This window comes from Canis lupus, chromosome 23 (assembly GCF_011100685.1).
Source record: "Canis lupus familiaris isolate Mischka breed German Shepherd chromosome 23, alternate assembly UU_Cfam_GSD_1.0, whole genome shotgun sequence".
Taxonomy (NCBI): domain Eukaryota; kingdom Metazoa; phylum Chordata; class Mammalia; order Carnivora; family Canidae; genus Canis; species Canis lupus.
In genome coordinates this window covers 43,005,119-43,010,968 of record NC_049244.1, presented here as the reverse complement: position 1 = coordinate 43,010,968, position 5,850 = coordinate 43,005,119, and the positions used below count along the sequence as shown (strand labels likewise).

Sequence of the window (5,850 nt, the reverse complement as noted above, 5' to 3'; positions counted from 1 at the left end):
ACCTGACAAATCCAGGAGTCCCTTAGTTTGATAAGAGGGCGTAGCCAAGCGCTAGTGTTAATCAGTCACTTGCAGAAGCCGATCCCCACAGAGAGCGCCAGCGTGGCAGGTACTCAGAGTGTTTGCAGGGTTGGGGTCTCATTCTCTGATTTATTTGAAAGCAGGCTGGTGGGGGAGCAAGGGGCCAGGAGTAAGGTTTTCCCAGCTCCTGATTCTGTCGCTCATATTTATCTGATCACTATTCATTTTTTAAAAGATTTTATTTATTTATTCATGAGAGAGAGAGAGAGAAAGAGAGAGAGAGGCAGAGACCCAGGCAGAGGGAGAAGCAGGCTCCCTGCGGGGATCCCGATGTGAGACTTGATCCCAGGACCCCGGGATCCCGTGCTGAGCTGAAGGCAGACGCTCAACCACTGAGCCACCCAGGTGTCCCTGATTACTATTCATGCTTATTCCCGGCCTTTCCATTGCAGCTTGGGAGACGTTGGAGCAGGGTGCACCTTACCCGCTCTGCTCTCCCCACTCGCCTTCTCCCATCTCCCCTATGCCTCCCACCCTGTCACCCTTTCCGACTCCTTCAGCCCTTCACAAATCCCCTCTCCCTCCTTCTCAATCCTTCCTATCCCTTCCTCCCCTTCTCTCCTTCCCCCTCTGCTACTCCCACACAAACCCACAAGCCCCTCAGATCTTCTCAACCCTCATTACTTCTCTCACTTCTCTTAGACCCCTTACCACCTCCCATCTCTTTAGCTCATGCCCCTTTGTGTCCTGTGCACCCTGTCCCAGCCCTCTGTCACCTGTGCCTCTCCCCCAACCTTTCACATCAGCCACTCTCTTCATCCTCCACGCTCTGCCCAGGCCCCTAGCATATCCCCATTTTTTACACCCACAATATTCGCATCTGTCACACTCCTCACACGTACTCCACACTCACACTCGTACTCTCACTCATGCACACAAGCCACCCCCTCAAACTACCTTTTGTCCAGTGGCATTTGAACTCCTCTCTGTTTTGAATGACTTAACCTCCAGCATCTTCCTCCCTCCACTGCTTCCTTCTATACCTGGGGGTCAGTATCTCCCTGTCTCCCATTCTGGACTTCTCTCTGAGGGAGGGAACTTGGCTGATTTCCCTTCAGGTTTTTCACCCCTGAGGGCTCAGCCACCTCAGTGATGGGGCTGGACCTGCAGCAGATCAGAGCAGAACCTCTGATTGGACTTCTGTGCTAGGAGTCCTCAGCTTCAGACAGCTTTTCCTTGATTCCCTTTCCAGTTTGTCTCTAGACTGCAAGAACACAGACTTCTAAGTATACAATTTCCATCAGCAGGTGGGTGGTTGGGGTTCTTAAATTGGTGGTTTTTCAGTCTGATCGAGCTTCAGAATCACCCAGAGCCTGTTAATAAAAATAAATAGATAGATAGATAGATAGATAGATAAATAAATAAATAAATAAATAAATAAATAAATAAATAAATAAAACCATAGATTGCTGGGCCCACTCCCAGAGTTTCTGACTTAGTAGACTTGAGGTAGGACCTGAAAATTTGCATTTCTAACAAGTTTCTGGGTGATACTGAAGCTGCTGTTCTGGGACCACATGTTGAGGGAATTTAAATGATATCTCAGCAATAGGAAGTGCTCTTGTTGTATAGTTATGAGACGGGGCAGGGGTTCCAAAGAACATAGAAGTTCAAGAGCCGAATGATGCTGGCTGGATGGGAATGGTGCCCTAAAAATTTCTCAAGCCAGATGACACTCTGGAAGTGTACATTTGTTCTGATGAGTGATTAATTTCTCAGAAAATGGCCAAATCCTCTTCATGGTGAGGACTTTCATGAGAGGAAGGGAGAAAAATAAGAGGTTGTGTCCAGGACATGTCTTCCTAAGCCCTCATTGACCATTTTCAATGAAGCTAATGGTGATTAGAACTAGGAGTAATTGAACCTTGGGTCACTGAAAGTGCTGGTCGGTCTCTCTGGGTAAGGTTTATTGTTTATGAATCTTTGTGTGTGTGTGTGTGTGTGTGTGTGTGTGTGTGTTAGGGGGCTTGCTGACTACCTTTGTGGTTAGGCTTCCTTTTAAATGAACCAGAGGGCTCCAGCCTTACAGAAACACCTTTTCTACCTGGGTAGTGGTTACCATGGTGACTTCCTTTTCCCTCTCCATCTGCTTGTGAAGAGGCCTCACAGACTTCTCCCTTCAGTCCTTCTTGAAGGCTGGAAAGTAGCCCAGAAACTTTTGGCCAGTTCGTGTTATGCCTTTTCAGTGGTCTAGGAAGTGGTTTTCCTAATGTATTTAGAACTGCAAAGATATGTGTATAAAGGAGGGAAAACAAAAAAATTGAAATCCTTCAAATTCAACTTGTGTGTGTCTATGTGATATGCAGTTAGAGAACACATACTATAAGCAGTCATGATGCTAAACTGTAGTTTATTTCATATTTGAGTTTATTTGATAATACAAATCTCAAATTCTGGTTCCCTAGGCCAAGAATATCTATACCTTTGTCTCTCAGCTGATTTTGCCAGCAGTTTTCATTCTCATTTTCTCTAGGTTTAATGACCAAGGCAGAAATTTCTAGTCTGCTTTTGAAGGATTGGGTCTAGGGATTAGAGTTTTGAGGTCTTAGACAGAGTGTGTACAATATTTCCATGTTTACAAATTCATAGCAGCAGTTCAATATCCCAAATTTTCCCCTCCTTTCTCCTCACATTACAAATAATCATGCTAAGATGCATTAGAAAAAAAACATAATTGCATTAACAGTTTCTCTTATTATCTTGCTATTAAAAATAAGAATTAGATTAAAAAGCTAAAATTTGGGGCAGCCTGGAGGGCTCAGCAGTTTATTGCCGCCTTCGGCCCAGGGCCTGATCCTGGAGACCTGGGATCGAGTCCCATGTCGGGCTCCCTGCATGGAACCTGCTTCTCCCTCTGCCAGTCTCTGCCTCTCTCTCTCTGTCTCTCTCTCTTTGTGTATGTCTCTCATGAATAAATAAATAAAATCTTTTTTAAAAAGCTAAAATTATGTTCATTCCTAGCTTTTCTCTCAGTTTTTAAAAAAGTAAACATAATTTTGTCAAATATCCATTTGCTAGCATGTTTTCTGTTATTTTTTTCCTAGCCAAAAAGGTTATAGACATTGTTAAAATATTTCAAGAGATCATCAGCATACCAGCTCCTTGAAAAATGTTGGGATAGACATCACAGTACCCAGACAATCCAGTTGTCAAATTTTAAAGGTTTCAAGTTGGTCTTCTTTCCTTTCTTCCACTTAAGATTTCTGTATATTATTCCCTTTTTCAAATTGGAGCCTTTATCCAATTTTATATCAAATTGGAGCTTTTTAAAAAAAAGATTATATATATATATATATATGGAGAGAGAGAGAGAGAGAGAGGCAGAGAGGCAGAGACACAGAGACACAGGCAGAGGGAGAAGCAGGCTCCATGCCAGGAGCCCAATGTGGGACTCGATCCTGGGACTCCAGGATCTCGCCCTGGGCCAAAGGCAGACACCAAACCGCTGAGCCACCCAGGGATCCCCAAATTAGAGCTTTTTCATATGGAAAAGCCGGAGGTTGTCAAAGGAATTGGATACTTAAGGTTGAATCTAAACCGAGTAAATTTCTGAAGTCTATAAAATCCATTTATTAGCTTGAAATTGAGATGAATGTAATGCAAATCTGTGTTTTCTGCTATCAAAATAGAAAACTCAATGGGACAAAATCAATCTATAAGCCTGTTGTTTGCATATTAGACTTGATGTAACCAGTTCAGTTAAAATTGCTACTATATTTAAGTTGTGGGCGATGAATGTATTATCTAAAGAAATGGTCCTCCAAGTACCTTCAACCAAGATTGATGATCTTACAATGGCCTTGGTTTTGGGAAAATGGTCCATGTATGTTTTGGCTCAGAGACGGTCTCACCAGAAATAATTTTGGCAAATGACTCATAACTATAACGATGATAATATTAATGTTACTGTCACTTGTAGGGGGGGACCCCTGAATTCAGTGTCTGTTTACAGATCGTTTGGCATTTTCCTCCAACCATCTAGTCATACTATATGGCAAAGTGTGGCTTGTTGGTTGTTTCTTTGTTTTTTATTGAGGCATAATTGACATATATTATAGTTTCAGGTGTACAACAGAAGGATTTGGTATTTGTATACCCTGTGAGATGATCACTGCAATAAGTCTAGTTACCACCTGTCACCACACAAAGTCACACATTTTTTTTTTCTTGTAATGAGGACTTTTAAGATTTACTCTCAGTAAATCACAAGTATGCAATAGGATATTGTTTCTTATATGGGTTAACCCCTCCCTCCCTTAGGGTTAACCCCCTCTCCTGCCCCCTAGTGGAGGGCTTGGCAGTGCACCAGCATCTGGGACAACCAGCGATTATTTATTGATCACCTGCTGTGTGCCAAGCACTGTAGGGGAAGCCGAAGCGTGTCCAGATTTGGGCAGAGTCCAATGCTACACGGGGGCTTTGTAAGATGACTTAAGATTGAGCAGATATCGTAGCGCCAAGTCCTCGTGGCTCCTCACCTGGAGGCCTTTCCGGGACCCTGATGTCCCTCATCTTGCACTCGGAGCCTGACTGGAGGCATCCCTGGCTCCCAGGAGGCCCCGCAGCCAATTTGGGATGGAGAATCTGGCCACTCCTCGGCAGGCCTGGATTTGCCTTCTCTTGTATAGAGCTGTCCAGTCTGACCTGTAGTTACAACCAATCCTGGATCAGCATTGTCGGACGTGGCTTCCACCACACTCTGTTTGAAGAGGCCCATTTTGTGCCGTGGCAGCCACAACAAAACCCAACTTTCCTCTGTGACTTTGTTCTTTTGATTTTTAATAGATCAAAGACCCGGAGGGAGGAAGGAAAAGCAGGGGAGGAGGTGGGGGGGGGGGCAAGCGAGGGGGTAGGGATTGTTGTCGTGTCAAGATACAGCGCCCATTTGAGGCCACTAGCCCCATTAGAAGGAAAAAGTGCACGGAAAAGGGCGAGGAACCTGCACTTGGCGCGGCATTGTTTGGGGGATTCGAGCTGCGGCCGCCCCGGCCTCCGCCACACAGTACCGTCTCCATGGCAACGCAACCTGCTGCTGCCACCGCCAAAGTTGAAGACGCTTGAAAGGGCTTGAAGGGACCAGAAGCACAACCCTATTTCGGTTCCCCGAGAACAACGGGGAGAAAATGAAGCAGAGAGAGAAAGGAAGAAGAAAGGAAGGAGAGGAGGAAGAGGGGGAGGAGGAGGAGGAGGAGGAGGAGGAGGAGGAGGAAGAGGAGAGGGTGGGATGGGGGAGGGAGGGGAGAGAGGCAGAGAGAGGGAGAGGGAGACAGAATGAGAATGAATATGAATGAATATGAATGAATGAGAGAGGGAGGGAAAGAGAAGAGAGAATATGGGGGGGGGGAAGGGGGAGGGAGAGGGAAGGCGGAGAGAAACCCCACCCCAGGCCCATGAATGCTGGCATTGTCCCTTCTTTTCTGAATCTGATTTACCATATCATAACCCCCAGGAAGAAGAAAACATCAATATCCCGAAGGAATGGAGATGTTTCTATGGAAAACCTAGGAATTTTAGTCCATAACAGATCTGGTGTTAAACAAAAAAAAAAAAAAAAAAAAACAAAACAAAACAAAAAAAAATCAAAGAGATGAAAGGCTGAGCTCCCTGGAGTATCGATGCGTCTCTGAATTAAAGATGGACGAGGCCGACTACAAAGTACTTTTTCTTCTTTATTCAGTCCTCTGTTTCCATTTCAAGGGAGGCGCTGGCCTCGTCATATCTGGACTAGACCGTCATTTTGAACAATGTTAGGAAGGGGAATAAAAAGAG

At 44.9% G+C, this 5,850-nt stretch overlaps 1 long non-coding RNA gene across 1 annotated transcript; it reads right to left on the bottom strand.

The window, feature by feature from the left end:
• Positions 1-323: 323 nt before the first annotated feature.
• Positions 324-5,088, bottom strand: LOC111091980. Its single transcript, XR_005377162.1, has 3 exons — positions 4,425-5,088; positions 2,126-2,302; positions 324-1,394 (listed from the first exon to the last, which is right to left on the bottom strand). It is a non-coding gene; the product is annotated as an uncharacterized LOC111091980 (long non-coding RNA).
• Between the last annotated feature and the right edge of the window lie 762 nt (positions 5,089-5,850).